The 23,974-nt window shown below is 50.4% G+C and overlaps 1 pseudogene; it reads left to right on the top strand.

The window, feature by feature from the left end:
* Window positions 1-5,749: 5,749 nt before the first annotated feature.
* LOC142574484 (uncharacterized) lies at window positions 5,750-7,590 on the top strand (annotated as a pseudogene).
* Window positions 7,591-23,974: the final 16,384 nt, after the last annotated feature.

A 23,974-nucleotide genomic window follows, 5' to 3' on the forward strand; every position in this document is an offset into this window, starting at 1 on the left:
GCAATCTGCACCAGATTCGTGTTCGGCCAACAGTGGCTCCCAAGGCAAGCGTTCCTGTCTAACGACTGACCACCCAGTTGTGTCGACACCGAGCTCGGTTTGCTATAAAGCAACCATTAAAGCTCTGGCCCCTACAAGCCTCACGGAGAATACTAAGATGATTATTCAGGCGAACCTAGACGCTTGTCTTGGCACCACAGGCTTCCGCGGCTTCACGGCCAGGAAGAAGTCAAATACCATCTCTGTGTGGCTCCCGACATTAGCTGCTGTCGAGCGTTTGCAAACGCTTCAACGTCTCTCGATAACAGGCGAAGTCACCCTGCCGGTCCAGGTGTACCTGGTAGAGGGGTCGGATGTACAGTGCTGTGTCGTTTACAACGTTGACGTTGGCGAGGACCAGACTGCTCTCCAGCGTGAGCTCTACTGTCCTACTCACCGTGTCATTCAAGCGTGTTACATGGGAAAGGGGTGCTCTTGCATCGTCACCTTGCAGGGCCCACCAACTCCCCCAGCCCGCCTGTACTACTATGGCTGCATTCTACGACCTCGGCCATATAAACCCAGTGTCGTCTATTGTTACAACTGTTTCCGACCGGGCCACATGCGCCGATTCTGTCCATTTACAGCGCCAGATGAAGCTGTAAAGTGTCTTACCGATGTGGACTCTGCAAGACCGACGACCACGAGATCACTTCTCCAACTTGTCCAACAAAGCAAAAGGCCACTCAGAAGGTTCGTCGCGGGATTCATAAGAAATGGCCTCAGCATGCTGCAACACAACCAGTGCAGACATCTAACAGGTTTGCGGCGCTACAGTGGGATGACGACGACCGGCCAGAGCTTTCCGAGCCCGACCCGCCTGCACCCCATTCCCAACAGACTTACAGTGACAAATTTCGCAAAGACCGCCGTCGCCCGCTGGTTACACAGAAGCAGAGCGGGCCGGAACATCCGCGTCATGATATGGCAGCAGTTGACAATCAAATTGCCCGCCTTTTAGCGGAGGTATCCAAGCTCCGACAGCACCGTGAACTACTTGTGCGTCGGCGACGTGCAGTGGAATCTCACACCACTACAACTATCGATTCTGCTGCATCATTGTCTCTGTCACGCCCTGCTGTATCAGTCGCAGAGTCTACCAGGTCTTCAGCTCCATTGCCGGATAAATCTACAACATCCCTTTTGCGGTTCATGGTCAGCCAGTTATCCAACCTGACATCTGTGATTTTACAACGCCTGGACTCGTAATCAAAATGGCGGGCACAGGTGTTTATGGCGTGCTTCAGTGGAACTGTAGAGAGCTCTCCACGAAAGTGGAGGAGCTTAAATCCCGTCTACGTATGAACAAGCTGCAGGTGTGGGCCCTGTTACTACAGGAGACCAACGCCTTGCCTGCCATTCCGGGCTTCAGTGGATACGTGTCTCCTTCGATGAGTGAACGTCGCGTGCACACAGCTGTCCATCCAGGAAAGGCGGCAGTGTATGTTGATACGCGCTATTCTCAGGTCTGCCTTTCTCTTGAAAACTGGTGTAACTCATATCAGGAGGTAGTGGCGTAGCTATGTAGCTACCCAAGGCAACTGTTGTGGTAGTGTCATACTATGTAAGACCAGCCGGTGGCTCTTTTTCAAGAATTAATCTGGGCTGGTTAGTGAATGTCTGTCGCCAATACCCAGCGTGCCCTATTTTAGTTGGTGGTGATTTCAACGCCCCTCACCCCGATTGGAGGTACCCTACTTCTAGCCCTCGAGGTAGGCGTGTGCGGGACGCCTTCGCGGATGCGTTGTTTGTGCTACTGAACCATCCGGATTCAACTACGCAGGCTGTGCCTCAAGCTCGACGTACAACATACGCACCGGATCTTTCGCGGTGGTCGGGTCCCGGCACTCGCACTTGGCACCTGGAGCCCGACTGCTGGGGTAGGGACCACCACCCTATCATCATCGGCCTTCATCCGTCGCAGGCCCGCCGATTGCGCCGCAAGTGTTCTGTGGTCAACTGGGACGCCTTTCGCTCCGTTCTCCAAGATACCTCTGTGACTCATCACCACTACTTGTTGACCGCATACAAAGCGCGCTTAATGAAGGTACAACCATCAGCTGGGTAGACGTCGATCGACCGGCACCGGATATCGACCTGCTCAACTTGTGGGCTGCTCGCGGACAAGCTGAGCTGGCAGCATCCCGAGACCCCACTTCTGCACAATCACGTACAGGATTGAATTTCCTTACTGCTAAGGCCCGCAGATATGAACGCGACCTCTCGCGGAGGCACTGGCATACGTGGTGTGAGCGGTTTTCATCCAAGACATCGAATGCTTCTCTCTGGCGAATGTTCCGTGCCCTGGAACATGGTTGCCGTCGTCCAGACGCGGCAGCCACAGCCTGCTTCGCTGCTGGCTTGTCGCCGGATGATTTCGCCAGAGAAGCAGTCCGGAAGTTTTTCCCGCAGTACGACGTGTTGCCTCAAACAGCCAATGGTGCTTCCTTGGCAGGCATTCCAACACATATCGACAGGTTACCATCTACAGCAGACTCTGAGGGGATTGCAAGCTCTTTCACCATGCCTGAGTTGCTTGCAGCGATAGATGGTACCAGTCGCAAGACAGCACCCGGTCCAGACTCTATTACTTGTGAGGCCTACAAGAATCTGAGTTCCGCTGTGCTGCCTCAACTCCTCGACACCATTAACAAGGTATGGCTAGATGGCGTTGTCCCTCCAGGCTGGGAGTCAGCTATTGTGATCCCGATTCCGAAACCAAGCAGGCCGCCGACTGACCTTGGCAACTTCCGACCAATTTCCCTAACGTCAACGTTGTGCAAGCTTGCTGAGAAAATGCTAGCCACACGACTGTCGTGGTGGCTAGAGCACCACGGTTTCTACCACCCTGCTCAAGTTGGCTTCCGTCCATCCATAGGTGCTGAAGATGGGCTGGATGTTTTGGCATCCTCGGTTTTATCATCAGCTCGTAGCCACATTGTCCGTACTGTCCTCGCTATGGATGTCGAAAATGCGTATGATAACATCAGTCATGCTGCTATCTTGGCTTCAATTGACATGCTGCATTTTCCCCCTAGAGTACGGAATTTTGTCAAATCCTTCCTCGAAGACCGACATATTGCAATTCGCCTCAGTGGTGACGCCGTCGGCTCATTTGTCCCTCTTCGTGGCATACCCCATGGATCTGTATTGTCACCCACATTATTCAATATTGCTTTCATCCCGCTTGCATGGCGCTTACACGATGTACCCGACATAAAGTTCTTGTTGTACGCTGATGACATCACGGTATGGAGCACTCATCCCGACTTGCAGACTCAAGCCGCTGCCCTTCAATCAGCTTTAGATATCACGGCGACTTGCGCTTCTTCGGTCGGCCTTAGGCTTTCCGTTAGCAAATCTGCTTACATGTCAGTCGCCAATCGCTGGGGCCGGCGTAAACTCTCTGCAACACCCATTCGTCTTCATCTATACGGAACCGCTCTTCAACAATGTTCAACTATAAAAATTCTGGGTCTGATGGTACACGAGTCGGGAACCGGAATTGCGTGGCTCTCCAGTGCTAAAAAGCAAGCAATTCAGACGTTGGGTCTGATTAGGCGCATTGCTCCTAAAACGGGCGGCGCCAGCTCATATGTTGCGCGACAATTGGTGAAGGCGGTAGTGCAACCAAGCCTTGTTTATCAAGCCCAATTCCAGCATTTGACGAGGGCACAATAGGATCGCCTTGAGGCGGTTAATCGCGAGGCAATGAGGGTCATCACTTGCCTTCCCCGCATCACCCTGATCGTGGCTCTCCAAGAAAATGCACAGCAGAACACACTAGATGAACTGGTGCAGCAGCGACGTGATGCTAGCAGGCTTAAGGCCAGCCTTTCACACGCATCGTGTGCTCTCAGGGCTTACGCTTTCTCGAACTCGCTTCTACCATCACCATCGCCAGTTCCTCCTCCCTGGAGTTTTGTACAGCTGAGTGATAACTAGCCAACTGATATACATCGCCCGACATCAACTCACGCGGCGGCGTCACTTCGTGACGGAATTATAGCTCAAGATGCCCACCTGCCACTTGGCTCCATCGTCCTTTACGTGGATGCAACTATTCAGGACTCTGAAACAACCACTGCAATTAATTGCCATGCGCACCTGCCCTTAATAAGACGACCCGGTTTCAAATCCAAGAACCTCCTTCCTCCTTTTGTGCTGAGCTCCTTGCTGTCCGAGAAGCGTTGTGTTCTGTGGCCGCCTTTCCCATGGTCCCAACGGCCCGCATCGTCTTCCGTACTCATGCCCTCCAGGCGACGCGGCTTCTGCGACGCGTCAGTCGCAGCCCTGACATATGCCAACAGATCCATCTTCTGGCGACACGCATCCCGCAGCCAATATCTGTCGAGTGGATCCCACGCGACCTTCTAAGCTTCCAAAGCCGTGCGGATTCTGTGACCCGTCTAGCGACCTCTCCATCGTCACTGCCTCAACTCTTTCACCTAGATGATGCCACCCTCCTTTTAACAAGAAAGGAGCACCTCCGGCGCCGCACACGTGCTCTCATACCTCCGTGTGCGGTAAACCTCCCCCGCGGTCTTACCCGTGCAGAGGAGGTTGCGCGTCGGTGGATCCGGGTCGGGGTTGCACTCACTCCTGCCGTGACTAGGAAGTGGCCGCACTTTCACCCGTTATATCCTCGTCCTGAGCGTCCACTCTGCAATTCGCGAAATGCTGAAGCCGACATCCACCACCTGCTGTGGGTTTGCCCTGCGCTGAAACCGACGAGGCTACGGCACCTCGCAGCAGCGGGACTCTCGCCACATAATCCGAGCGATTACACTGCTTGGACGCAGGGACCGCATTATTGATCCCCCTTGGACTTCATTAGGTCAGAAAATCTATTTTCATTCATTTAATCATCCTTATTCACCACCATCCCATACCCCTGTATGCCCTGAGGCACTTACCCTCGCATTAAAAAAAAAGCCTTACCAAATGGTGGAAGAAGCAAAAGCTGAATCGGAAGCTTAAGGCTCGCATTATCGAGCTCACAGAGCAAGCCGCAGTGTACGCTGCCCAGCTCACGGACTCAAATTGGATGGAAAATTGCAATTCGGTAGCACGTCAGATGAGCTCGAGAGGGACGTGGCGTCACTTTCGCAGCCTCATTGACCCCACTCAGACGAGAGGGGAGACGCAACGACAACTTCTGCGGGCTTTGCACGGGTACCAAGGCACGACAGCTCAACTCGCGGACACGCTGTGTGACACGTGTCTCTGTTGCATAGAGGACCCGATTGGCACCGAGTACGAGTACGCGGCCAAGCCTAATCCAGACCTTGATGCCTCTTTTAGATACCCCGACCTTAGGGCGGCTTTAGCTAGGATGCGCAGAGGTGCGGCACCGGCCGCGATCGCATAACAGTGAAACTATTGGCGAATCTTCCGGACTCGGCCGGCCTTCACTTGCTAAAGTACATTAATCAGTTCTGGGACGGGCGTCCACTCCCTCCCGATTGGAAGACCTCCTTAGTCACTTTCGTTCCTAAGCCAGGTAAGACCGTAAATACCTACAACCTAAGGTCCATCTCACTGACTTCGTGTGCGGGCAAACTTATAGAGGAGATGGATCAGGATCGCCTCTCCTCCGTACATGGAGGCTAAGGGCCCCTTTGCACACAGTATGTTTGGTTTCCGCCCGCATATGTATGCACAGGACGTCCTCCTCCTTCTACATCGCGACATAATACCACCCACGGCCATGCGCCACAACGACAAAGCCATCCTTGCCCTCAAGCTTAGGGGGTCCTTTGACAACGTTCGTCACGGCAGCATCCTGGCAAACCTGAGCACCACAGATTGCGGGCACAAGACATTCGTCTACGTCAGAGATTTCCTCTCGAAGCGTCAGGACCTCCTTAAGATCGAAGATGGGGAATATGGCCCATACACCAATGGAACACGGGGAGCGGTCTTGTCGCCACCCCTTTTCAATATTGCCATGATGCACCTTCCACAAGAATTGGCCCGGGTGGAAGGCATCCATCACGCAATTTACGCGGATGACATAACAATTTGGACTACTGAAGGGAGCGTTGGGGAAATGGAGGACCGCCTCCAGCAGGCCACCTCCATCGTCGATAGCTATGCAATCCACTGTGGTTTCCAATGCGCTCCGGCGAAATCGGAACTTCTACACATTTGAACCAATCCGAAAGACAACACGAGTTTTCATCTCTCTCTGATGGGAGATCCTATTAGAGAGGTCGAGGAATTCCGGATCCTCGGTCTGTTCGTCCATCACAGACTCAGCGCGGAATCCACTATCGACAAACTCAAACGCGTAGGCGAACAGGTCGGACGTATGATCCACCGCGTTTCCAACAAACGCGGCGGGTTGCGGGGCAGGGACGCGCTTCGGCTCGCCCATGCCTTCGTAACCAGCAGGATCCTATACTCCGTAACCTACCTTCGCACTACAAAGAAACACGATGAACGGATCGACGCCATCATAAGAAAGGTTACAAAGCGAGCTTTGGACCTCCCGGTGGCTACCTGCAACGCTACGTTGATGGCTCTAGGTGTGCTTAACTCCTACCAGGAGTTGAAGCAGGCCCACCTTGTGAACCAATGCACGCGACTCTCGCAGGCGGTGTCCGGGCGCCACCTGCTAGACCGCTTGCACATACAAGACGAGTGCATTCCAGAGGAGATATGCAGGCTCCCGGAGCTCTGGCGTCACGAGCTCTGGGTTCCTCGACTCCCGCGCCACATGGACACGCAGACACATGAAGGCAGACGAAAGGCGCGCACTCGGGCCCTCGAACACCAATATGGATTAAAGCAGGGTGTATACTACGTTGATGTGGTAGGGCCGTCGCCCACTGGATTCTCCCCGGCTGCCGTAGTTCACCAGGACCAACGAGTTGACGAGCTTTCCTACCTCGCTTTCAACTCCGCGCAGGCGGAGGAGGTTGCTATAGCACTTGCCGCCTCGGACCCGAATTCGAAGGTAATCATCACAGATTCGCGCAGAGCCTGTGAGCACTACTTGGCGGGCGAGGTATCGCCATTAGCCTACCGTATTTTAAAGCGAGCCGTGAGGGAATCGGACCCCTCACCCAAACACATTATTTGTGCTCCTGCCACCAGGGCGTTAGAGGTAACGAGGCTGCGGACTCGGCCGCCCGAGCGCTTGCCCACCGGGCACCTCAACCAGACTCTTCCGACTTAGAGATTAGACAACCGCTTCTGCGGTTCAGGGAAGTTCTGGCAGACTATTACGAACGTCATCGGCTTTTCCCGGTCCCTGCTAAGGGCCTGAGAAAGGCCGATGAACGAACCCTGCGGCGCCTGCAGACAAGAACCCTGTTGTGTCCTGCAATAGCGAAACATTTTGACCCGAAAGTTGATGGGGGATGCCCTCACTGTGGGGAAGTCTCCGATAACTTTCACATGGTGTGGGCATGTCAGATGAATCCGTCCGTTTCCCCCAACCATTCCCCCACTAGAGAGGCATGGGAGGCAGCCCTACTTAATTGCTCGGCGCTGGAGTCTCAAAGGGCGCGGGTAGCAGCTTCGTCCAGTGGAGTCCCAGACTAAGGACTCCACCTATGCAAATGCCCATTTTTGAATAATTTACTGAATAATAGTTTCTCATTCGCATTATCGACATCGCACTATGCATTTAGCCGATAGTTACGGTAGGTGCCACGAGATACTATATTACATAACGTAGATAGTTTCTCCTGCAAACTCTTAATTTATTGAATAAAAGCTTTTGATCATGTCCCAGACTGACTCCACCTATGTAACGGGCCATTTTCGGCTTGCAAACTCTCAATTCATTGAATAAATATTTTTGCTAATGCCCTGGACGGTGGCATTGTCCTTGGAGCCGATAGATCCGGTAGGTGCCACGACATACTATTCCATATAACGTAGATAGTTTCTCAGGTTATATACGTAAATTATTTTGCAATATACTTTTTATATCGTAATAACTGCAAAAAATTGAGGTGGCGCAATGAAGTTATACATGTTGCATAAGCCCTTTATCTAATTTACGCTTGAAAAGAACATGTACAGTCCGTTTCACACTTAGGGAAAAACTCGGAGCGCATTGCATCGCGATGGGGCGAGCGCTTGAGTCAGGCGGCGGCAGCAGCGTAGCAGATCGCGCAGGCCCAGGTGCTGCAGGGGCGGGGTCTTGAACGGCGTCGTCTGCTGCGGCGCCGCGCGCTGGCCGCATTGTCGGGAAACGTGCTACTGTATGGGACAGTGGGCCGACCTCATCGTTACTACTTGAAATGCGCCGGTATTCTTTACTAAGCGTTGTGCGACGCCCACTGATGCGCCTGGAAGGTAAGTTCATCGGTCAAATGTGCAGGGGCACTGCTCATGTTTTGCAAGAATTGCTCGAAGAGCGCGCCGTCACTCTCCTAGAGTGGCCGCCCCTATCTCCGGGCGTCAACATCAACAGCGTCGACAACAGACGACGCACGCTGATCACGACTCCGCCCCGCAAGCGTTTGCGCCTGCGCGAGCTGCTGCCGCCGCCCGACTCCAGCGCTCACCGCATCGCGATGCAATGCATTCCGAGTTTTCCAAACAAAACAGACTGTACTGTCTATAGCTGATACAAAATAAATTAACATAAAAGTTAGCCAATCGCTACCGGCAACCAATGTCGAACCATTACGTTTTTGTTTTTGCGTTCATTGATTTGCCCACTTTGTAGGTATTCGTCGGACGAAAAACGTGGGCCAACTTCCTAGGCAGAGCAGCCTAACAGCGTTTCAAATAACAAGCTGTCACGATGGAAAAATGCGAAAAACTGGCCCGTGACGCACACCCCAGGCTCTTCAACGCGTGACTTTGGCACGAGGGAAGTATGCCTGCGATCGTGTGCGAATAGTTAGAGCATTTGGCTGCTGTGCTAGAAGGGACAGGTTCGATCCCACCATCGGTCGCGCATTACTTTATAGCAATATAGGCAGACTTCGCCGAATTTGGAAGCCTCTACACTCGAGGTGTGCCAAGCGCTCGCGAGCGCGTCACAGCGCGCACGAAATTGCAGGTTTGCTATATACACGAGCTACAGAAACTGTACTAACGAGAACTGAGAGTGCAAGGTCGCCTGTGACGCGCTCGTGCGCTGATGTTGAGACGCCACAATCATCACATTCAAAATGTGCGGTCGCATAATTCGGAAACTAGCGGTGCGCTCGTTGCAGGCTGTATTTATAGATATTTATTTTTATCATTTGGTATATTTTAATATAATTGCGACAGTAATTAGCAATTATACGGCTTTCCCGTTGGATTGGATTGGAACAAACTTTATTTTTGCCTGCAGTTGGCCGCTCGCGCGCCCCGACGAGGGCCTACGTCATCTACGAGGTTGCCGTTACTCGGCGCAGGTCTCCGCTCGCCGTTGCCGGCTCGCTAGGTCCCTGCGTTTCGAGCGCTCCGAGGACCTGCTGGACGGCCCAGAGCTGTTGTTCTTGGTCGTAGCTCTTCGCAGATGCCTCGAGCCGCGGTGGGATCGTTCTTGATCTTGCTTCAACTCGATTTTTAATGCAGTCCCACAAGATGTGCGTGTAATCTGCCGTCTCCCTCCGGTAGACTCTGCACTTATCTGTCGGGTTTGTTTTGGGGTACACGCGATGCATCAGTGCCGGGCTCGGTAGCGATCCGGTGTGGAGCTGTCTCAGTAGTACCGTCTCCGCTCGACTCAGCCTCGGGTGCGGGGGTGGGACAGTCCTGCGAGCCAGGCGGTAGGCCTTCGTGATGTCGTTGTAGTCCGCCATGCAATCCTTGGCTCCGAACCACGTCGGACGGTCTATCGCCGCGGCGCGGTTGGTTAGCGCTCGCGTGTGCCGTCTCATTGCGTTCTGACGCGTCGCCCGCGGGTGCCGGGAACCATTTGTCTTGCTTTTCTGCCTTGCAGTGTGGCCGCTCGCAGTACGCGTCGGCCGTTGGCGAATTTTTGGCCTTTGACGAAGTTTTGCACCGCGTGCCTCGAGTCACTCAACACCGTGTGGCAGTCTGCGTCGGCGATGGCCAGGGCGATGGCTACCTCCTCCGCTTGTTCAACTGCGGCGCTTCTCACGCTCGCTGCCATCCTCGTGGCGCCGGTTACGTCTCTATGACTACCGTTGCGAAGGCGTTCCGTTGGTATTCAGCCGCGTCCACGTGCCGCGCGTGATCGTCGTTGGCGTGCAGGTCGATGAGAGCCTTGGCCCTCGCCGCTCTTGTTCCCTTGTTGAACTCGGGATTCATGTTCTAGGGTATGGGGTCGATTCCTGTCTAGCGTCGAACCTCTTCGGTGACGGGGAGCTTCATCTCCGCCTCGCTCGAGCGTCCTATTGCCAGGTCGTCCCATATCTTCCTGCCGGCTTCGGTCGTGGACAGCCACTACAGTTGAGAGGTCCGTTGCGCTCCGGCTATTTCTTCGAGCGTGGACAGCTTTTTAACATTGCTCGAGTTTTATTTAAGTGTGACTTTTATTCTTTACAACGAGCAGCCATATCTGCAACGCCGGGGAGTGTGTATTGGGTCTTGTGTTGCTCCTATTTTGTGCGACATTTTTTTGTCTTTTGTTGATAGGTCTTTAGAGCAGGTTTTTAATGGGGGGCAGGTTTTAAGAGTTTTTAGGTATGTTGATGATTTTTTAGTGCTTTTAAACAATAAGTGTGACTTTACATCCCCTGCTTTTATTTTAGAAGCTTTTAACAACCAAGGCCAAGGGCTTGTTTTTACCCATGAACTTCCTGACGACACAGGCCTGCAGTTCTTAGATTTAAAATTGTCTTTTGAAGTTGGCCACGTCTGCTGGTCCTATCAACCGCGAGCCATGAAGCAATTGCTGCCGTACGATTCCGCACACTCTAAAGTGGTGAAGCGAGCAGTTGGTAGTCTTTGCTTGGAATCGGCTTTGCGGAAATCGTGCCCACACCAAATGCGGTCTAGTTTTACGAACCAAGTTTGACGCCTTTTGGCAGCTGGTTTCCCTTTGACGGTCGTCAATGCTATAGTAGAGTCTCTTCTGCAAAAAGTAAAGCTTGGAGCACGAAGGGCGAGCGCAGAAGTCGAACGACAGAAGGTAAGACCAGAGGTTATTCCCTATGTACACAAGGTGTCACACAACCTTAAAAAGGTTGCTAACCGTCATGGTATTCCTCTGGTTTTCTCTGCGCCCAACAAGCTTTCGAAGCTGTGTTCTCGAGTTTGCTGTAAGAGCAGGCGGGGCTGCCGCACGGGGCATGAGAAGCCCTTTGTTGAGTGCTCCAGAGGGGTTGTTTATGCAATACCCTTGCACCCTTGTGGGCTGCTCTACATTGGTCAAACTGAGCGTTGTGTGAATGACCGTTTAAGGGAACATGCGCAAAAACTAAAGAAAAAAAGAGGATAAGGGCGCACATTTGGTGGCTCATGTTACCGCGTGTGGTTGCGACGCTCGATTTTCTGCGACAACTGTTCTTGGCAGGAGCGGCAACGCGTCTTCTAGGCTCGCTCTTGAGGCCTTCTTTATCAAGACGAATAGAGATAGATGTGTGAGTGAGCCTTCCATCACTTTACTGGATGCCAAATTTAACTTCATGCGCGACCGCCTTTGATGTGCATGTACCGGCTTCACTTCTGCTTGGTAGGCGCATGCGTGACAAGAGGATATATATATTTATGCACCATCCTTCCTTCCATTAAACAGTTGTGAGTAGCGCCTGTCCTTGTCTGTCTTCCTTGTGTCCGTGGTTTTATTTGCGCTAAGCTACCTCTTCAAAAAATGTGTATCCCGATGGAGTTGTAAAAGGCGCGTCGTGCTCGTTGGCTTGCAGCGCGCCCTCAATGTAAGCATCACTGTCACCGGTCACCCACAGCGGGATATCGTCCGCGTAGATGGTGTGCCTGACGTCTTCGATGTCCGCGACCTTTTCGCCCACTCCGATCATTACCAGGTTGAACAGCATCGGCGAAATGACCGATCCCTGCGGTGTGCCTGTGCTCCCGAGCTTCTTCTCTTGCGTCTGCAGGTCGCCTGCTCGGAGCTCGGCGGTCCTTTCCGTGAGAAAGTCCTTGATGTAGTTGTAGGAGCTTTCGCCCATGTTGAGGTTGGAGACTTGGGCTATTCCAGGTGCATTCGCCCAAGGGTCCCTGCCAGCGTGCTGTCCTAGTACCGAATGTTGATGCGGCGCACACGCGAGAGGGCTAGAAAGTGGTTCTTTGGGCGAGTTGTTACTAGATTTCTGAATTGAAATGAAAACAGAAATAAAACAAAAAGCGCCAAAACACGTGTACTGTGGTGAGCGCATGTGTTCTGTCCTTTTCTTCTTTCGCGCTAACATGTATTACCGGAGGCTAGAAGGCGTTATGAATAAAGTACGCGAACATGGAATGCAGCGAAATGAGGGGGAATAAAGAACTATGTGAGCGAGGACAAAGCTTAGAGCATGAGGAGGCGCTAAACACACGTATACACACACAAAAAACATGTAAAAACGGAACCAATGGTTGAGATTGGCATATCTTAGAAGACATCAATAAGTCGGAACTGCAGAGCGCAAGGGAGATCAATCGCTGGAGTTTACGAAGCCGGTATGAAAAGAAAGAGAAGTCTCAGTTCCACCCGAAAGGCAATGCATCGATTGCGATAGCAAAATTAGTAAACAGCTTTCTGAGGTAAGGAAGGTAATTTTACCGGCTGCATAACCTTTTCGATGTTAGATTACTAACTACTTTAACAAGCATCGTGTCAAGCACGCACTCAGACTTGATCGCCTCTCCCTCGATAACGGCACAAAAGCACCGTGAAGACGCTGGAGTGAGGAAGCGCGGCAGCAGCAGCGAGCAAATCGACCTTCGTGCTGGCTCTCACTTCAACGGAAACTAAGCGGCCAAAAGACAGCGCACACGAAGCTATCAGTGCTCGCAATCTGTCCCCATCGCAGATGGGTTTCAAGGTAAAGCACGCGCCACCGCGCCATTAGCCGCAGCCGAAAGAGTAGAATGCTCCCCGCGGTGCCTTGCGCGTGACGGAAGGCTGCAAGCTTCCTCCCCGCATTCCCTCCCTTACGCCCGCGAGAAGGTTAGAAGGTGAGATTGGCATATCTTAGAAGACATCAATAAGTCGGAACTACAGAGCGCAAGGGAGATCAATCGCTGGAGTTTACGAAGCCGGTATGAAAAGAAAGAGAAGTCCTCTACCGTCGCCTCACCCTCGCACATACAGCATACGGCACACAAGGACGATGTTATCGCCCTTGGATTTCATACGGAACATCGCAATTGTAAGGCCGCATGATTGTTTTGCTCAATTTCACACTGTCGCGAGTTGTGCAAGTGTTATGTGTATAGGGACGGGTCCACTTACCTTTTCTTAAGGACGGCCCGTTGACGTGCAAGATTTGCCAACCAGTTGCTACCGCGGGCGTTAGCTTTTCCTGGAGCGTCGCCGCACACCTCTAGCCACGGCGTGACTAAGTCGACTGTGTCTCGAGAGCAATTCGCGATTCCGCAACTCTCCGTCGCTGGAGCATAGTTCGACGAAGCAGGCTTTGTGCCTGCACACGCCACCGCCGCCCTGGTCTGCCGCGAGCGGGTAGTGCCGCGGGAACGTCGAGGGAGACCCCTTCCCACGCACCGTTCTTGAAGTAAGCCCCGAGTTCTGCGAAGACAGTCGGACGGCGGCGGGCTCCGTGAACCTGTGTATGTCTGTGTGTGCGTGTGTGCGTGCGTGTGTGTGTGTGTGTGTGTGTGTGTGTGTGTGTGTGTGTGTGTGTGTGTGTGTGTGTGTGTGTGTGTGTGTGTGTGTGTGTAAGCCCTGGCGTAAGGAGGCGGCCGTTTCCGTCAGGTGACAGCGGTGAGATAGACTTTGCGACGGGGTGCGGTGTCTGCGGTGAGTGCTTGGTTCTTGCTTTGACTCTCTAGGCTTCATTTTGTGGTTGTTCTGTTTAGAACAGTAGGGAAGCTAGATTGTTGAGTGTTAGCTAGGTTATGTTTTCCTAGCTAGATTTCGATTTAGCTTTTTAGATTTATGTCTTCCTAGCTAGATTTTTCCTAGCTAGAAATTTCGCACGAGTCCGGGGTGGTCCCCTGGGATATTTCTCGGCGTCATCTATCCGAAAAAGCATTCTAGGGGCAAAGATCACGACGACGTGTCTCTCGCAGCTGTTAGATTCCCTCCCTTTTTCTCTTTGTCCATGTATCCCACTCGCTTTAGGGCCAACTGCCCTTGGTGCGGTGCATTACCCACCCTAATACATGCAACCTGGGAGTGCACTAAGCGCAATCATAGGCCAGATAGCAATGACACAATGGAGTAGTGGGAGGCGCGGCTCGGCCGTTCCGTCTTGGCAGGACAAAAGTCCTTAATTAGCCAGGTCAGGCAGGCGGCAGAAGTCAGTGGGGCCCTGGACTGGGGGCTCCGACCCCTCTCTTTAAAATCTCTTCCTGTCAAATAAATTATATATATATATATATATATATATATATATATATATATATATATATATATATATATATATATATATATATAAACGAGAAGAAAGGGAGTTAACCGAGGGGGGCCTGATTTTTATTAGTCATATCAAGAAGCCCACAATAAACACTGTCACCAAGGACAACATAGAGGAAATTACTTGTGCTTAATAAATGAAATAAAGAAACGATAATTTAATGGAAATGAAAGTAGATGAAAAATACAACTTGAAAAAACAACCTGCCGCAGGTGGGGAATGATCCCACAACCTTCGAAACTTTCGGCATCGTGTATATTGTAAGGAAGGTAACGAACGTGCGCACTGGGTCAGCAGCATCGGCAGCATCAAGTGCGCAGCAGAAGCTCGAGCTCGGGAACTGCTCGGTGCATCGTAGAACCGGCGGTCGCTACGAACCCTAATAAATCTCCTTTACAAGTGGTGGAGGTGCGGGGTAACGTTCCACTCTACCATCCTGGAACTCCGTCCTCGGACGCCACCCTCTGCCATGCCGGACGCCGACCAGCAGACTCTTCCACCGCCACCCGTCCCTTGCCCTGGCACCGTTCGCCAACGGGAGCCTCCCATCTTCAGCGGAACCGACGACAACGACGTTCAAGAGTGGCTGTCGTCCTACGAGCGGGTGAGCGTTCATAACAAATGGCATGACTCAGATAAACTGGCTTACGTATCATTCTATCTCGCGGGCGTCGCCAGTCTCTGGTTCAGAAATCATGAGAGGGATGATATCCGAACGTGGTCGGCGTTTAAGACTACGATTACAGAAGTATTTGACCGACCCGCCGTCAGGAAACTCCGAGCCGAGCAGCGTTTGCGTACACGCGCACAGGACACGGGTGAGACATTCACCAGCTATATAGAAGACATTCTAGATTTGTGCAGGCGCGTGAACGCTGCCATGACGGACGCGGAAAAGATCAAGCACGTCATGAAGGGAATCGATGATGACGCGTTCCAGATGCTTCTGGCCAAGGACCCACGCACTGTTGGCGACGTTATACGCTTGTGCCAGAGCTATGATGAGTTGCGTAAGCAGCGAGCTCTGACAAGGCGACATCCCACACCAAATGCGACGTACTTCTGCAGCCTGACCACCGGCCCAGAACAAGCCTCCCTGATAACCCAAATCAAGGATTTCGTCCGCGAAGAAGTCGCACGACAGCTATCTCTGGTGTCCGTTACTCAGGAGTCTGCCAGCACTTTGCCGTCTCATCTCCATAGCGTGATCCATGAAGAGGTCGCGGAAGCGCTGCCGGCTGTTCACCAGCAAGATGTCGTGACTACACCACTCACTTATGCTACGGTTGCTGCAATGGCCCCTAGCACTGTGCCCGTGCGTCGCTTCCAGCAGCCTGTGCACCGCCCTCCCCCTCCCTTCCCCTGGACCACCACCGCCGTCACTAACACGTGGCGTACGCCGGACAATCGTCCTATATGCTTCGCCTGTAGGTATCCCGGTCATGTCGCAAGGTTCTGCCGCCGCCGATCGCAGGCGTTCGATGGCGATCGCCGCGCGCCCTTTGTGCCTTTCGGACTTTGCAACGCTCCTGCTACGTTCGCAAGAATGATGGATAATGTTCTACGTGACCTCAAATGGAAAATCTGTATTTGCTATCTTGACGATATTGTGGTGTTCGCCCCTGATTTCGCAACGCACCTGCTCCGCCTCCAGCACGTACTCACTTGCTTGACCAACGCCGGGTTGCAACTTAACCTGAAGAAGTGTAGATTTGCTGTTCGTCAGCTCACAATTTTAGGCCATGACGTGTCAAAGGAGGGCATTCGCCCGGATCCCGACAAACTACGTGCTGTTACTGCGTTCCCAAAACATACCACTATGAAAGAGCTACGCAGTTTTATCGGCCTCTGCTCTTACTTCCGACGATTCGTTCGAAACTTTGCGTCAATTATATCGCCTCTCACGCAGATCCTTGGTGGCGCTAGAGATCTCTCATCATGCTCTCCGGAGTGTGACGACGCCTTCGCAACCTTGCGCCATCTTCTCACGACGCCACCCATTCTTCGCCATTTTGACCCTCAAGCGCCAACCGAAATCCATACCGATGCAAGCGGTGTAGGCCTTGGCGCTGTGTTGGCACGGCGTCAACCTGGCCACACAGAATACGTCGTCGCATACGCGAGTCGCACGTTAACCAAGGCGGAAACAAATTACAGCGTTACAGAAAAGGAGTGTTTGGCCATTGTGTGGGCGCTTGGCAAGGTTCGCCCATATTTATACGGCCGATCGTTTGACGTAGTGACCGACCACCACGCACTATGTTGGCTGTCGACGCTCAAAGATCCATCCAGCCGCCTTGCCCGCTGGGCATTGCAAATCCAAGAATATGACATTCGCGTGGTTTACCGTTCCGGGCGAAAGCACTCCGACGCTGACGCGCTATCCCGATCACCGCTTCCCCCGAAGGCCAGTCATGACTCTTCCTGCGAGAGCACATTATCCTCTCTGGACGTTGACAATATCGCTGCTGCACAGCGTAATGATCCCCGGACTGCATCTCTGCTCGACCTTCTCTCGGATACGTCGAAAGTTCCAGCGTCACGTACGCTTCGGCGCCAAGTTCCTCATTTTGCGATTCGAGACCAGCTACTATATCGACGCAACTATACCCCAGAGGGACGCACCTGGTTACTCGTCATTCCGAGAATCTTTCGATCAGAGCTCTGCTCCTCGTTCCACGTCGAGCCTCAGTGTGGCCACGCGGGAGTCTTCAAAACCTACGAAAGACTTCGACACCGCTATTACTGGCGGGAAATGTACAATTTTGCTCGAACGTTCGTCCGCTCTTGTCGTGAGTGCTAACGCCGTAAAGCGCCACCGCACAACTCCGCCGGTGAACTCCAGCCTTTACAATGCCCATCCCGACCCTTTGATCGCGTGGGCATGGATCTCTACGGGCCACTTCCGTTGACTCCTACCGGCAACAGGTGGATAATCGTTGCGGTAGACAACTTAACCCGTTATGCGGAGACCGCTGCTCTACCAAATGCTACAGCGCAGGAGGTCACCGATTTCATACTTCACCGTTTTCTCCTTCGTCATGGAAGTCCACGTGAACTTTTAAGCGACAGAGGCCGCGCCTTCTTATATGAAGTCATCGAACAACTGCTTGCTGAATGCGCTATTGTTCATCGTAAATGCACTGCTTATCACCCACAGACTAAAGGTACTACGGAACGCTTTAATCGAACTCTTGGTGACATGCTCGCTATGTATGTTTCAGCTGATCACTCTAATTGGGACCTCGTTCTTCCGTTTGTCACCTATGCCTACAACACCGCGACTCAGGCCACTACCGGATTCTCACCCTTTACCTTCTTTACGGCCGTCATCCTTCGCACACAATCGACACCATTCTGCCCTACCGGCCAGACCCATCCGAATGCCTGCCGATCTCGGAAGCCGCCAGACACGCCGTGGAATGTCGCCAGCTGGCCCGCCGATTCACCTCGGACGACCAGAACCGTCAAAAAGCCGTTCACGATGCCCATAACTCGACTCCCACTTTTCTACCGGGCGCTCTCATCTGGTTGTTAGTGCCACGCCGCACGCCTCGGCTCGCTTCAAAACTCCTTCCGAAGTACGATGGGCCATACCGCGTTCTCGAGAGAACATCACCCGTGAATTACCTGATTGAGCCGCTAACGCTGCCGTCCGACATGCGACGTCGTAACCGCGAAGTCGTTCATGTTCAGCGTCCCAAGCCGTATCACCATTCTACCGTCCTTCCAGAAAACTAAGTCGCCAGGATGGCTCGTTTATTTCCGCGGGGCCATTGTGAGGAAGATGACGAATGTGCGCACTGGGTCAGCAGCATCGGCCGCATCAAGTGCGCAGCAGAAGCTTGAGCTCGGCAACTGATCGTAGAACCGGCGGTCGCTACGAACCCTAATAAATCTCCTTTACAAGATATATATATATATATATATATATATATATATATATATATATATAAATATATATATATATATATATATATATATATATATATATATATATATATATATATATATATATATATATATATATATATATATATATATACGTTTCCGAATGGCTTTCAGCCATAACGGATTTTCTAAGGAAACGACTCCAGCTTTCGGCTTAGCTTACTTCATACACTGCGATAACCTTGGCATCGTACAAGATGTGGACGTGCTCAGCAAGGTGCGCTGCAGTGACCATAGGATGGTAAGAACTCGAATTAGCCTAGACTTGAGGAGGGAACGGAAGAAACTGGTACATAAGAAGCCCATCAATGAGTTAGCGCTAAGAGGGAAAATAGAGGAATTCCAGAACAAGCTACAGAACAGGTATTCGGCTTTAACTCAGGAAGAGTACCTTAGTGTTGAAGCAATAAACGACAATCTTGTGGCCATCATTAAGGAGTGTGCAATGGAAGTGGGTGGTAGCTCCGTTAGACAGGATACCAGTAAGCTATCGCAGGAGACGAAAGATCTGATCAAGAAACGCCAATGTATCAACGCCTCTAGCCCTACAGCTAGAACAGAACTGGCAGAACTTTCGAAGTTAATCAACAAGCATACGACAACTGACATAAGGAAGTATAATATGGATAGAATTGAACATGCTCTCAGGAACGGAGGAAGCCTAAAAGCAGTGAAGAAGAAACTAAGAATAGGCAAGAATCAGATGTATGCGTTAAGAGACAAAGCCGGCAATATCATTACTAATATGGATGAGATCGTTCAAGTGGCTAAGGAGTTCTATAGAGATTTATACAGCACCAGTGGCACCCGCGACGATAATGGTGGAGAGATTAGTCTAGAGGAATTTAAAGTTCCACAGGTAACGCCAGAAGAAGTAAAGAAAGCCTTGAGAGCTATGCAAAGGACGAAGGCAGCTGGGGAGGATCTGGTAACAGCAGACTTGTTGAAGGATGGTGGGCAGATTGTTCTAGAGAAACTGGCCACCCTGTATACGCAGTGCCTCATGACTTCGAGTGTACCGGAATCTTGGAAAAACGCTAACATAATCCTAATCCATAAGAAAGGGGACGCCAAAGACTTGAAAAATTATAGACCGATCAGCTTACTGTCCGTTGCCTACAAAGTATTTACTAAGGTAATTACAAATAGAATCAGGAACACCTTAGACTTCCGTCAACCAAAGGTCCAGGCAGGATTCCGTATAGGCTATTCAACAATAGACCATATTCACACTATCAATCAGGTGATAGAGAAATGTGCGGAATATAACCAACCCTTATATTTAGCTTTCATTGATTACGAGAAAGCGTTTGATTCAGTCGAAACCTCAGCAGTCATGGAGGCATTGCGGAATCAGGGTATAGAGGAGCCGTATGTAAAAATACTGAACGATATCTATAGCGGCTCCACAGCCACCGTAGTCCTCCATAAACAAAGCAACAAAATCGCAATAAAGAAACCCATCAGGCAGGGAGATAAGATCTCTCCACTGCTATTCACAGCGTGTTTACAGGAGGTATTCAGAGACGTGGATAGGGAAGAATTGGGGATAAGAGTTAATGGAGAATAGCTTAGTAACTTGCGATTCGCTGAAGATATTGCCTTGCTTAGTAACGCAGGGGACCAACTGCAATGCATGCTCACTGACCTGGAGAGGCAAAGCCGAAGGGTGGGTCTAAAGATTAATCTGCCGAAAACTAAAGTAATGTCTAACAGCCTCGGAAGAGAACAGCAGTTTACGATAGGTAAGTGAGGCACTGGTAGTGGTAAGCGAATACATCTACTTAGGATAGGTAGTGACTGCGGATCCTGATCACGAGACTGAAATAATCAGAAGAATAAGAATGGGCTGGGGTTCGTTTGGCAGGCATTCTCAAATCATGAACAGCAGGTTGCCACTATCCCTCAAGAGGAAAGTGTATAACAGCTGTGTGTTACCAGTAGTCACGTATGGGCAGAAACCTGGATGCTTACGAAAAGGGTTCTGCTGAAATTGAGGACGACGCAACGAGCTATGGAAAGAAGAATGATGGGTGTAACGTTAAGGGATAAGAAAAGAGCAGATTGGGTGAGGGAACAAACGCGAGTTACTGATATCTTAGTTGAAATCAAGAAAAAGAAATGGGCATGGGCTGGACATGTAATGAAGAGGGAAGATAACCGATAGTCATTAAGGGTTACGGACTGGATTCCAAGGGAAGGGAAGCGTAGCAGAGGGCGGCAGAAAGTTAGGTGGGCGGATGAGATTAAGAAGTTTGCAGGGACAACATGGCCACAATTAGTACATGACCGGGGTGGTTGGAGAAGTATGGGAGAGGCCCTTGCCCTGCAGTGGGCGAAATGAGGCTGATGATTTCGTGAGGCAGTTAAAAATAAAAGTGCTGAAGCTAATTTCGGGACGTCGAATTGCCAAACACCACGATCTACTACTGTCTTCTTTTTACTTCTTGAGCAAGGCGAGCGCAAAGAAGGTGTTTGAAACAGTGTTTAACGGTAGTGTTTTTTTTCCCGATATCTAATATGCTGGGGTAAACTATTTCCAGTGATTAGGTGAACGCGCACACCGGTGTAGGTTTACACAGTAGGGTGCCATAAACTGGAGTCTGAGCTGCAATCGTGTTGTCTAATTTTGTTCCGTCTTTTCAAGCAGTCCCCAAGTATTCTCGTAGTCACGTACCAACAACATGTTTTCAAGCATAAACGTTGAAGGCCATTCCATATGTATATACAATGAATGGCACCTACGTTGTAGAAATGACCATTAAGAAGCTATATAGGTCCACAAGGAAAGCACCCTCTGTGTGATCGTAAATACAACCGTAAAGCCGAAGGGGGAGAAAGGGGGGAATAAAGAAAGAAACAGAGAAGAACCATGCAAAAAGAAGAAACGTGCACAGCTGAGCCAGCGTTCAAATATATTCATAATTTAAAGCGGACACAGAGCAAGTAACCAAAACATACGTCGTGTTCTTAAGTTCCGTTTGCTCCTTAAACCTTGAGACCTCGAATATGCGAATAGTGGAAGCGGGTCTGTCACAGTCAGGTACTCTCGTTTCTTCTTAGAAGAGAAATCCGGAACGTGTCTACGGTATACGTACTGAATTGTGAATGTTCGGGGCAAACACGTCACATGCCCGCATGATGGGCCACTTCAGCGAGAGCGTAGGATTTCACGGAAATGGTATGGCGATTTGTTTTGCAGGTAGATTTCACAGGGGAAACAACCAGGTCACTTTTTCTAAAAACACCTCTCACGTACGATCAATTCATACTTCATCTTTAATTAGCCTGTTATTGAAGCCTTGCGGTTACCGACATCGGACAGCAGTTGCTAAACTGAGCCGTTTGCGCGCAAATGTTATTAGGCAAGAACTGCTCGTAAAAGCAGACGACAGCCAATTGCAATGATGAACATGCTGGGACAGCCAATAGCAACTTAGGAAGGAAAAGTTTAGAAATTCAGCCCCAGGAGTTTTCTAATAGTTCTTATTAAGAAAACTTTATGTGATAATCCGCATGAAACGTTGTAAGTATGCGTTCCGGCTATGTAGGGAAGATTACCATGCATAATGAACGCCAGCCACTTTAATGTGACAGCATGTAGGGTACGTATGTGATGCAATTCCAATTAGCGCTTCAGAGTTGAAGGTTATTCTATGGTACAGCAACTTAAGAAGCGAAAAGCCCATATTCAAATAATGTCTAATTGCGAAGCACTCGACAACCACATGACTGGGACACGGAAAGATGTATGCAAGAAGCGGTTAAGCGGTAAGGAGATTGTGTGTCATCGAAGAACGAATGTCCAGTCAGACGGCGACATCGATGATATATTGATGGCTGGCGGTTAATGAAAGTTAAGTAGGCACGATAAGCGTTATCGCTATGGACGTGTTCGCTCTTCGCCATGCAACATGTTCAAGAGAGTGCAATGAGTTTGTGTGTCTAATAGGTTAATATTTTTCGAAACATCTGAGGGGTGACTCTCAGGTCGAATAGGTCATCACATCGCAATACACATAGCATCGCTTAAATGCTCTGTACAGAACTGGAGCCGTTTTCTTCAGCAACGTACATTTTAATGCGCCCTAAGCGTTTATCCTATGAATATACTGATAATAAAAAGACACATCATTGCGCCATCATCACTAAGTCGTTAGACGAAGTGTCGTAGCTATATATGCCTTAATAATGATGCGGTTACCAATAATACGGATTTAAAATAACTGGTGCCCCTGCGCGGCAACAGCGTGCTATTTTGCGGCGGAATCGTTCGGAAGTGTCATCGTTACCATCATTCTCCCTACCTTGTAACTCCAATAAGCGTTATTATCTCTTAAATATTGGCAAAAAGTACATTTGAAAATTTTGGGCAGTGAATTTTCGAAAAGATTACGAATCAAATAGCAAATACTGATCTATTCGTATTCAAAATTTTAGGTATTATGACATCCCTACTAGGTAGAGAATTTGAAAGTAACTTTTACTCGTTATTTCTTTTTGTTTTTCTGCACGTTCCTGTGCGTCTTGACGCATTAGGGAAATTGTCGCCGGAAGGCACACACGTCGTGCTGTGAAACGCATAGGCTGCCATATAGCCTGAATATAGAATAGAATAACTTTATTGAAGGATAAAACGCTCAATGGGTGGAGCCCATAGACAAGGGCCCCACTGGCTTCCGCACGTTTCGTATTTGTCGTACCCCAAATATACCTTCGAGGTTCCCATTAAATCCCACTCCTCTCTCTCTATCACTGTCTCTGTACATGTGCATGTGTCTATGTGCGGGTACTTGCGTGTTATATATATCCTGCCCAAGTTTATTGTTATTCGCCTACTGCGATAACTGAAAAAAGAGACTCCAGACACCACAGAGAAATCCGTTTTCCATTTCGCCTCAGACTTGGCTCGCTCTACCCGCAGGGTCTGCGAGTACCTCAGGTTGGGGTTGGCCATAGCAGTAAACACAGGATCGTAAAGAAACAATTGTGCCCTCCTTCCTGACGGCTCGGGAGTTTTCCTTTCAGTACAATATGAAAGAAACCGACGTTTTCTCCAGTCAGACTGCAAATCATTATAAATGATTTGCGCCCTGTCCGTTTTCTTCTCTTGTGTGTGTCTGTTTAGCTGGCGTCTTCATATTTTATAATGAATAGCTACCAACTAGCCCAACAAGAAGTGCTTTCAGACTGCAAACTTCGCACTAAAGCTGCATATGGAAGGGCGCCGCAGACGTAGGGTAACAAAAACAAAGCTGTCCACAATTTGCGCTTCGCAGGATAAGCAACAAAGAGGATATGTGAGCTGGAGTAATATCTACGTGTTTTTTCCAATCGTTTTATGCGATAGCGCAGCTTCCATTAAGCAGAAGCCTGGCTTTCTAACCGAAGCAGAGATAGGTAAACATTGGAAGCGTACGATCTCTCGAATACCGCGGGTAAAGGGAAGCTTTTCCGAAATATGCAGTGAGGAAACAATCGAGCCAAGATGCAGCACGACGGGGTATACCTTGCTCTAT

This window comes from Dermacentor variabilis, chromosome 3, assembly GCF_050947875.1.
Source record: "Dermacentor variabilis isolate Ectoservices chromosome 3, ASM5094787v1, whole genome shotgun sequence".
NCBI lineage: Eukaryota > Metazoa > Arthropoda > Arachnida > Ixodida > Ixodidae > Dermacentor > Dermacentor variabilis.